Source organism: Anolis carolinensis, chromosome 1 (assembly GCF_035594765.1).
Source record: "Anolis carolinensis isolate JA03-04 chromosome 1, rAnoCar3.1.pri, whole genome shotgun sequence".
Lineage (NCBI taxonomy): Eukaryota > Metazoa > Chordata > Lepidosauria > Squamata > Dactyloidae > Anolis > Anolis carolinensis.
This window is the reverse complement of record NC_085841.1, coordinates 326,567,531-326,579,189: the sequence shown is the minus strand read 5'-3', so window position 1 is coordinate 326,579,189 and position 11,659 is coordinate 326,567,531.

The following is an 11,659-nucleotide window of genomic DNA, read 5'->3' as shown; positions in this document are numbered from 1 at the left end:
CTATCAAGATTAAACACAAGTTGCACAGAGAAAAACCCCACACAGTTCCTCCCGCCGTCAATGCCCCGTCCTTGGTAAACTTACGTATCCAGTAATGAAACACACCCGTCTTCAGGAAATTCCCCAGCAAGAGCCCAAGCGTCCGTCCAGATTACCTTGCCCAACGCAATTAGACATTGGTCCCAAACCCCATTTTATCACAGTTCAAGCTCATCATCGCTGTCAGTTGCCATCCCAATTCCAGACGCCCCAACATCATCATCCTCATCAGAGCTTAAGCACCTTCGACTACGCCCCACAGCATCCCCAGCTGTGGATCCCGCTCCATCCCTCCAACCAGTCCATGGGTCTGATCCTGCAACCCGCCAATCATCTCCCATGCTTTCACTGCCTGCCTCCCCAACACCCAAATCCTCCCTCACACGAGTCCACTCCATATCATCCTCCTCCGAGCTGGCCACCTCTTCCTCCAAACCCTGAGAAAAACCCTCAAATGAGTCCTCATCTGTCGGCTCTGCAAACAAATCCCAGAGCCGTTTCCTTTCACGCTCCTCGAGAGTGTCTGACTCTCAAGGAGTCTTACGAGCCCTTCTTTCATTACCGGAGCCCGAAGGCTCAACCATAACAGAATGTTTGCCCTATGTGTGTTATAATGTGATCCGCCCTGAGTCCCTTTCGGGGTGAGAAGGGCGGAATATAAATACTGTAAATAAATAAATAAATAAATAAATCTCAGACATCTCCAGGTGACACTGGAAAATGCTGAAGAGTCACTATGGGCAGTTGTACAAAACAGCACTAAACTAATCTGGATCAGTCATCTGTGTTACTATAAAGCAGTTTCCTATTTAAATTCATATCTAAATCTAAAAGGAATGATGCATTTGTTAAAACACAATTAAGCCAAAAAGTAAAATCCAGTCAAAAGTAGTATTTTACCCATTGTGTTCCTCTAACATACACACATCCTTCATTTCATTGCTGCATCTAATTTGGTTGACAGCACAACATTATTACATTGATCACTGTTTCAACTTAGAGTAATTTAATTGATAAAAGTCTATGTCCTTGCTATTATAAGAGACAATTAGCTCTCATTAGTTTACATTTCACTCATTTTCTTCTGACTGATTGCACCACATTACTGTTACTTGCTAATATCAATATGCAATGCAATCAAGTCTGAGGGAAATGTTGGTACAGTATCGCTAAAACTATCACACTTATCATTCTGATTGTCTGCAAAGCCCCAATATTTGCCTACAACTTAATAGTTTCCTAATGCAATATTTGGTATTAATAATCATCATCTGAAGGTCACATCCTTAATCACAGTTCACTGAGCAAAAAAAAAAAAGAGCTTGTGTGGATTACAACACATTGATAAATTGCCAACGGTCCCTCTATATTTTCCAATGTAACCTTCAAATGACAGGAATGGGAGCTGGGCTTTGGCTTACTGACTTTTTGCCTCCCTCCTCCTCTTTCATCAGTTTTCTTTCTGGGTTCGGAGCACTCCCGCTACCCCCACCCTTTTGTTAAGGTCCTGCGGCAACCATATGGAGAGCCTTAGCTGAGCAAGAACGTGCAGCTGACGCTTTGTACTAGGGGTGAAGAGGTTACTCGAATTGTGCTACTGTTAATTTGCCCTTTAAGCAGCTCCAGCAGGGAGTCTATAATGGCAAGAAGCAGAGCATGGAGATTTGCCTATCAGATTATTATGTCACAAATGCTAAAGATTCAAAAGAAAGAAAGGGCAAATAGCTTTTGTAACCAATTTAAAATAATCCACTGAGCATTCAAGGACACCCATTTGTAAATACAGTGTAAGTTTACTCAGATAATATGTATTCTCTGTTTACAATTCCCATCAGTATTCTCTGTCATTGGAGGCAGAGGTGGCTATGGGCCTCAGAAAGATGCTTTCAACCCTTACCTCTACGTGTGTGTTTGTGTGTATGTGTTTGCATAAGAAAGAGTGGAGATATGAAGTCCTCTGACCATACCAGAGACTATTCTGACTGTAATAATGGCAAAGTACATCCTGAGCCATATTATTCTTGAACAATTCATTCCACAGTGGCAAACTTATTTATTGCAACCTTCACAGCTGGTTTCATGCAAAGCTACAAAAAGGAAATATTTAGCCCTGGAAAATAAGAAAGCACAAAATAAATAGCTTTCTGTTGGAGGTTTAAACACACAGTTTCAAAATAAGGACTTCTTTTTTTATAGAGCGAGAGAGAGAGAGAGAGAGAGAGAGAGAGAGAGAGAGAGAGAGAGAGAGCAAGGACAAATTAGGTTTGTGATTCCACCCCGAATAAATGACAGGACGTTTGAATGCCACAGTTGCTAAAATAATCTGTGTCTGAATCGGGGCTTTCGTCAACTGGGCTAAGGCTTTCGACAGAAACTAATTGCTGCAAACACTAATTTTCAAGTTCCTTTTGTCTCCTACAGTAGGCACCTCTGGATGCAGAAGGTACCCAATTAGCAGAATTCATGGGCCTGATTGTGTATTGTGGGGCAAGTGTGTGAACAGTATAAACAGTGCTGATTACTATTCCACTGTAAAGGCTGATTTTTTTTTGATTGCTTAATAAGGCCATCTATTCTACATCAGTCTCTGGCAAAGCTGCTGGGGAAATCAGTTAGGTCACTTTTTCTGGTCATACTAGCAGAAGAAGCCTTGTGATGCTAACAGATGACTAAAGACATAATTACAGGCTATTTAATCACATCTGTTTCCCCACTTAACATTGTTTGCTCAAGTTAGATGTAGTTTTTAAGAAAAAAATCAAAAGGACAATAATGGCAAACAGACTAAAAAAATTACTATTGCATGGTTAAAACTCTAGGGCTTATTATAATTACCGAAAACAGAGTTTTAAAAGGCATTAATTTATATTAGTATGTTTCTATACACACACTGAGGACGGCTGGTTGTTTGTGAAGTAGGGAGAGGAGTGTACTCCATTTACACACACGTACACATATGGAGAAAGCCAAGTGAAGTTTTAACGGAATGCATTTTATTCTGGGTCTATAGTTTATATACATATCTAATGTTGCCAAATGGCATCTCAAGTTATGGGCCACAATTTTTTCCCCTGGCTCTTACAAATGTGGTCCCTTTTGCATCATGCTTAAACTAGAAGCATGGAGCCAGGAGATAAGGGCATGCTACAACCAACAATAGCAGTCATCATTGCATCATTCAGTGAATGGGTGTGCCCACAATATGGCTTCTATGGTACATATACGAAAAAAGAAAATATTCAAGCCATAGATAGTTGAATATGTGTATGGAGAATCCATGGATACAGGAGGCCGACTATGTGCAAGTGGTGACCCATTGGTAAACCTTTTCATCAATTAGCTAATGTAGCACAGGGTTTGCTTGATATGCATTAACCCTTACCAATCAGGTGCTCTCCAGACACTTTGGACTACAAACACCATCATTCCTAGGCAGCAAGGCTACCTTTGAAAAGTGGTTAAAAACTTCAGTTGGCCCAAATGTTATTGGAAAATTGGCACACACACACCCTTCACAAAGGATAGACTCAACATGAATTCTGAAATCTATTTTTACATTTTATAAGATTTCACAATATCAAAAGAGTGGTACCCCTCCCCCTCCCCTGGTCCCGCACTTGGCCTCATTTCCTAGCCTGGCTAGAAAACTACATATTCCAAAAGAGATTAATTAGCTTTTCACCAGCAAACCGCCTCAAGGAAACTGAAGAGGAAATGTACAGACTAAAAGTCTATCTGTAAATCCTTTTAACAAAAGGAGTTTCACTCACTGTCTCAGAACCACACATATGTCCCCTTTAAAAATCATTAATAAAACACACATACTTCATAACGTTTTGGGATCTTCACATACCTGTCTTATAATAAAAACAACTAAATGTGCTGGAGCGTAGGAGCATATCTGTGCTCATGAAATCTAATGCTTAGGAAAACTAAAATATTATAATATGCTTGTGTGCATATCTCTGAGGGGCTTTCCGGATCCTCACCTGCTAAGAGGTTAAACCATCAGGAGAAGACAATGCCAGCCTGAGAAGTTAATTCCATCATGTAACGTTCTCCCACTTCCCAAGGGGGGCTGGAGATGACTTGCTGCCAGCACACCGATTAACTTTGTATACTTTTTTATTAATTTGTTTATGTTTATCAAGAAACCCATTTGTGTTCTCTGAAGCTTTATGTACCCCCTGGACTTGATAATTAATCCCATCACAGACTGCTTTGCATATTGCCTCAAAACATTCCACGTGTCCACCTTGTTTTCCAAATGGCTCCGGCTTCAAACCCACAAATGATAGTTGTTCATTTTTCCCACCACTTAGGGTTTACTTTATTAAATGCTGCCACCAATGTAAAGATGTTTATTCACACTGCCACCAAATTATAAAATCTTTATAATGCTGCCACCAAATGTAAAGGGGATTATGAACGCTTGACACCACTTTGGGAAGATGCAACCACCAAATGACTCAGAGAGGAGACCTCTTAAATTTTGTTTTTTGTTTTTTTCTTATTATTATTCACTTAGATGGTAACACAACTCAGTTCATAATATATGTGACAGAAGCTTAGATGTTTGAGGAACAATAACAAGTTTATTCAGGCACAGAGCTTAATGGTTAATAGTTGCAATATTAGAATGAGGTGATTCAAACTTCCTAAAATGTCACTTCTTTCTCTACTGCTTTTAAACCGCAGTCACCCTGTGATATACCGTGTTTCCCCGAAAATAAGACAGTGTCTTATATTAATTTTTGCTCCCAAAGATGCACTAGGTCTTATTTTCAGGGGATGTCTTATTTTTCCATGAAGAAGAATTCACATTTATTGTTGAACAAAAAAATGAACATTTATTCTATACTGCACAGTAGTTGCCATCACAAACCAACATAACCAGACAAACTGTGAATCCTGTCAAGAATTTCTTGTTACTACCATTATTTCCATAAACAACTAGTATGTACATATACTAATCCTGCATGTTATGGTGTTTTGTTAGGTGGGCGCCGGGCATGCTTCCAAACAAAAACTTTGCTAGGTCTTACTTTCAGGGGAGGCCTTATATTTAGCAATTCAGCAAAACCTCTACTAGGTCTTATTTTTTGGGGATGTCTTATTTTAGGGGAAACAGGGTACAATCACAAATACACCGTTCCTTATCAGGACACAGACTGCATTAAATAAGTCACCAAACTTATTTTAAACTGACTCAAAAATAAGCAATTGAGCCTCCCTGATCCCTTCAACCCAGGATCAGTCTTCCCTGTGCCTCATTAGAGCACAGACTAACTGTTTTTTTTTAAACCTGCACTACTCCAACAAAACGGCAGTTGGCTCCGCCCACTTCTCCATGGCAACCAACCAATGCAATAACTAAAATACTGACCCTTTTAAAACACAAACACATATTTACACATAACATCTGTAAACCAAAAATTCACACTTCATTACAGTGGTGAACAGGCCATTATATTGCAGAAGTATTCAATGGCTGTCTACATCCATTGCAATCAGTGTTCACTCACTAAATCTAGCCTTAGCAAAGACTTGCAGCATTCCACCTGTCAGAAACTCCCAAGGAACAATATCACCTGTGAGCAATTTCTTCAGAGCATCATCCAACAAGCTGAAACTGTTGAAGAAAAATATAAAATACTATTCCTCTGAATCAAGAGCAAACAGTCTGTTGCTACTCTATGAAACCATTGGGTTGAGCGACATGATGAAGTTTTATGTTTTGTTGAACTGTACAGTATGGTAGTGAGAATACTTGAAGAACTAGAAGAAAGTTCTCTATACAACGAGACTTCTTCCCAAGCTGGACACTTTCTTTTAGCCGTTTTGAATGCTGAATTTGTAGTAAGCATACACATCCTAAGAAAGCTTCTGTCATCATCCCTTTAGCTTAGCAAAACATTACAAAGAGTAGATATGGACATTTTTGGTAGTCTGCAACATGTCAACAATCTCTTAGAAAAAGCCAGAGAAATGGCCAGCGAATCTGTGAAAGAATTTCAGGAAGTCTTTGACACAGCAAGACTAGTGGTGGAGTCTATGGGTGGAGAAGTTAGGATTCCTCGCATCTGTTCAAGGCAGACTTGTCAAAGTAACATGCAAGCAACTTTACCCACACAAATGGAATATTATAAGCTAAATGTGTACATTGTTACTTCATTATAGTTACAATACAGAACCCTAACAATATTTTAGAAACACTTTAGAAACAATGAGTATTGTAACATCGTTTTCCTTGATCCTACTAAATAATAACAGAAGTTCCTAAGGTATACATTGGAAGCTTACAAAAGACCATTCTTTTCAAAGAAGGTTTAGGATACACTGATGGAATAAAAGAGAGCCTTTGCTGTTGTGGCACCTCAGTTATGGAACACCCTCCAACACTGCTGTCATTTCAGCACTAAGTAAAAAAAAAGTTGTTCACAAAAGCTTTGAGGATTGGTTGGGTCATATGAAATTAAATACATTTAAATTATATTAATTGCTTTAGTATATTTTTTCCCTCAGATATAAAGTTGTGTGCTCAGGTAAGAGATCTTCTCTGCATGCAAACAATAACCAGACCAACTAATTATAATTTCTTTGGCTAAAAAGGCCATAACTTTATTTGGCTACCACTGTAGATAAAGGTTGGCTTGCACATAAATCTAAATCCAGGAATCAATCAACCCACCTGCTGATCGATGAACCCAATCTGACCCGATGCCAGATTCCCATAGGGAAGACATGAGAGGTCTTTCCAGGTTGCCCCAAACAATGTCTCAGGGCAATTCTACACAGCCATTTAACCTGAATCAGAATGTGAATTGAAGGAAGCCAGTTAGCTGTGGAGTGCCTACACAGGAACCTCAGGAGGCTGAGATGGTGGCCACAGAGATCTGCTAAGTCAGTGGTTCTCAATTTGTGGGTCCCCAGGTGTTTTTGGCCTACAACTCCCAGGGATCCCAGCCAGTTTACCAGCTGTTATGATTTCTGGGATTTGAAGGCCAAAACATCTGGGGACCCACAGGTTGAGAACCACAGTGCTAAGAGCAAATCAATCTGAATCCATGCATATTTTTGTACCTCATCCAGCAGGATGTGCTGATGAGCATCAATCACAATGTCCAGTGCTGATGGGCAGCAGCATGTTCAAAGGGGATTTTAAAAATGTGTTAGAGTTATCCTTGTACTAACTATTGCTCCACTTTTCTTGTCTCAATTCCAACTCTGTACGGGATATACTCGTACAACAATCAAATTCAGAAGCATGATTTGAAACCTATTTCAGTTTCACATGTGCTACAGTCAAAATTATTTTAAATTGTTTTAGCTGATCTTAAATTGCCTGGTTTTAAATGAAAAATTATTTTATATATTTTCAGTCTTTTAAAATTACTGTATTTATTTATTTATTTATTTACAGCATTTATATTCCACCCTTCTCACCCCGAAGGGGACTCAGGGCGGATCACATTACACATATAGGCAAACATTCAATGCCTTTTAACAGAACAAAGACAAACAAACATAGGCTCCGAGCGGGGCTCGAACTCATGACCTCCTGGTCAGAGTGATTCATTGCAGTTAATTGCAGCTGGCTTGCTCTCCCGCCTGCGCCACAGCCCGGGCCTATTCTTAAATTGATTGTAATGCATGCCCCCCTGAAATACTTTGTTATAGGACAGGTCATACATATTTCAATCAATATATTATATTTAGCATCTGGTAGACATATATGTGAGAGCCAGCTCACAGGCATGATAATGAATGTGTTCAGAAATAACAAAGAGCCATGATTTCCTGCTACCTGAATTAGCTTTGGCAAGAAAAAGATGGTATACCCTCCTATTCACTCTGTTTCACACATCACAGGAGGAGATCCGAAGCATCTGCTTTCATTTTTAAAATAACCACATCCTCTTATCCAACCAGTCTGAGTATGATTGTCTTCCAGGTGCAGTGTCCTGGCAGTGAATACGTAGGTGACTGTGGAGCCCTCTTCTTGACCCGCATGTTCTTCCACACTGATGACATTGGTTTCTGGTAGGAAGGCGATCCCAGTAAGGGTTGGCTTGACGTGCCTTCCTCTTGGCACATTTCTCCATTTCACCCTCCATTCATGCTTCTTCAAATTCCAGAGCACTACTGGTCACAGCTGACCTCCAGTTAGAGCACTCAAGGTCCAGGGCTTCTCATTTCTCAGTGTCTAGGCCACAGTATTTAAGATTAGCTTTCAGCCCATCTTTAAATCTCTTTTTCTGTCCACCAACATTCTGTTTTCAGTTCTTGAGTTGGGAGTAGAGTAACTGCTTTGGGAGATGGTGATCAGGTATTCAGACAATGTGGCCAGTCCAGCAGAGTTGATGGCATAGGAGAATCGCTTGAAGCGGAGAGTGTTTGAAGATCGGGACATCCATAAGGATACCAAGATGCGTGTTTATAAAGCTATTGTCTCCCCAACCCTCTTATACACTTACAAAACATGGACCATCTACAGACGTCGCACTCAACTCTGGAATGATTCAACCAGTGTTGCCACCAAAAAATCCTGCAAATCTCTTGGGAAGAAAGGCGGACAAATGTCAGCATACTAGAAGAAGCAAAGACCACTAACACTGAAACAATGCTCCTACAAGCATATTAGAGATCACCAAAAGACAAAGGGGAATAGAGACAAACAACACCTGGAAGGCCAAAGTTTGCCCATGCCTGTTTTAAAGTCTGGTCAACTCATCATTCCTACTTTTAAAAATAACAGCAATAATAATAATAACTCTGAAGCAATAGTTCTAAGGTACAAACTGAACATCTGCTGTACCTAGCTCTCTGATATGATCAGAGCATTACACAAAATAGAAGGAAATAGAAAATGAATACATGAAGTTCCATTAGAAATTAGTAGTCTGGGTTCACACATGAACTTTTCTGTTCTGGGAAAAAACAGAGGGTTATCAGTGAGACTTCTTTCTATGATGCCAATTGTTTTCAGAATCGGTACAATATGCATTTCTCAGAATCAGTACAGTATGCATTTCTAGAGTTGTGTAAGCAAACTATATAATTTTCAAAGTCATTTGAATTCCTTTTAGTACAATAAAATGTGAAAACAACATGCAAAGAGAGTAAAATTACTTCACAATCTTTTTCCATTAAAAAAACAATCTATAGAGAACGCTGGCACCTGAGGAAGTAGAGCACAGTTATACTTTTGAAACCTATAACTTGGGAGTCGGATCATTAAAAACAATAAGGCTACTCTGAAGCAATGGGCTTAAACATTGCACCTAAGTCAGCTTTACATAATTATTGTTGAACAGAATAACTATATAGGTGGCAACCATGGCACCCACACAATCCTAAAAGCATAGAATGAATGCTTTCTTTTCTATACTTAAAAAATGAAGAGAAAAAAAACCCTCTGTCAATCCATAAACGGAGCTGAGGAAATACAAAATCCATTAAAAGCATTCTAGTAGAAATTCACAGCATGCCTTCTATTTAGCTGTTCCTAGCTAAATAGCTTTCAAATCACATAGCTGCCAAATTACATATCAGAAAACTTAAAATATTGACCTTGTTGAAGTTTATTTTATTTCACAAGTTTATCTCAAAATGTCTGTGAGAATAAAATAACAGAAACCTAATTTTATACAGATTTCACATAGGATTTGAAGTAGAGATGAGTAGAAATTTGGCTAGTATCAAGAATGAAGGCGTCCGCTGGCAAAGAATTGTCAAGAAATGAAGAACCATGATTGCTAAATAATACACAACCTTTTAAAGGCTCAAAATAAAATGATACCTTTTGGTAGGATCTAAAGAAGGAACATATAGCATGCCATGACAAAACAAAGAGAAAAAAACCAAGTGGGAGGGATAATTTGATGAAAATCCATCATCATCATCATAAGTGATCCTTCATGGCAGAGTATGATTGCCTTCCAGAAGTAGAGTCTTGGTGGTGGGTCCATAAGTGACTGTAGATTCTGGATCTGCATGGTCTATCACAATGAAGACATCAATTTGCAGATGGAAGGCAGTCCCAACAAGGGTTTGCTTGATGCACCTTCCTCCTGGCACATTTCTTTCTTCCATTCTCTATTCATGCCTCTTCAAAATCCATTGTACACTTGGTAACAACTAACCTCCAGTCAGAACGCTCGAGGGCTAGAGATTCCCAGTTCTCAATGTTTATGCCACAATTTTTAAGGTTAGCTTTAAGTCTATCTTTAAATTTCTTTTGCTGTCCACCAACATGCCGTTTCCCATTCTTGATCTGCTTTGAGAGATGGTAATCTGGCATTCAAACAATGTGGTCAGTCCAGTCAAGTTGATGGCAGAGGATCATCTCTTCAATGCTGGTGGTCTTTGCTTCTTCCATAACACTGACATTTGTCTGCCTGTCTTCCCAAGAGATTTGCAGGATTTTTTGAATGGAACTCTAATGAAATCTTTCCAGAAATTGAAAGTGGCATTTGTAGATCGTTCATGTTTCGCAGGCAGGAAGGACAATAGCTTTATAAACAAGCATCTTGATATCCTTACAAATGTCCTGATCCTCAAATACTCTCTGCTTTATTCAGAAAAATGCTGCACTTGCAGAGCTCAGGGGGTGTTGTATTTCAGTGTTGATGTCAGCTTTTGTGGAGAGGTGGCTGCCTAGGTAGCAAAAATGATCAACATTTTCTAGCTTTACACCATTAAACTTTATGTCTGGCATTGCAGAAGGATTGGTTGGTGCCTGCTGGTAGAGCACTCTGGTTTTCTTGATGTTCAGTGAGAGGCCAAGCTTTTCATATGCTTCTGCGAAGGTGCTTAAAGTGGCTTATAGGTCTTCCTCTGAATAAGCACAAACAACATTATCATCAGCATATTGGAATTCTATAACAGAAGTTGTTGTGACCTTACTTTTGACTTTCAGCCTGCTGAGGTTAAAGAGCTTGTCATCTATTCAATAGGTGATTTCCACACTGGTAGAAAGCTTTCAGTCAATAAGGTGTAGAATCATAGCTATGAAGATGGAAAATAAGGTTGGGGCAATAACACATCTCTGTTTGACACCTGATCCCACCATAAATGGGTCATTCTGGAAGCCATAGGATGTTTTCAAGTTTATCAGGACATATGATTTTCAGGAGGATGATCCAGAGAGCATTTTGATTCATAGTGTCAAAGGCCTTTGCAAAGTTGATGAATATCATGTACAGGGATTGATTGTTGCATTTTTCTTGGAGCTATCATGCAATGAAAATCAAAAACAGAAGGCTGTTTGCAAGGATTATCATGAAGATTTTCCCAGTGGAAATTAAAGAAGATACTGCAATAGTTTCCACAGTCTGTTATTTCTCCCTTTTTGAAAGGGATGATGATAATAATGTCCGTAACATATTCTGGGATCTTCTCAGGACCTCATCACATTTAAAGTTTTAAACACTAAATCAGTATGCATCCTGCATTTTTTTACAACAGGATGGATACAGGATCCTGATAGGATGCATACTCCCCCATCATATGAATTTCTTACTATTTAATCCAGTTTGACTCAATCACACCATGAAAGCTTTGCTCCTCCCAATTCATTGTGACACTGCTAGTGAGAAGTCTCAGAGGTGTGGTATCA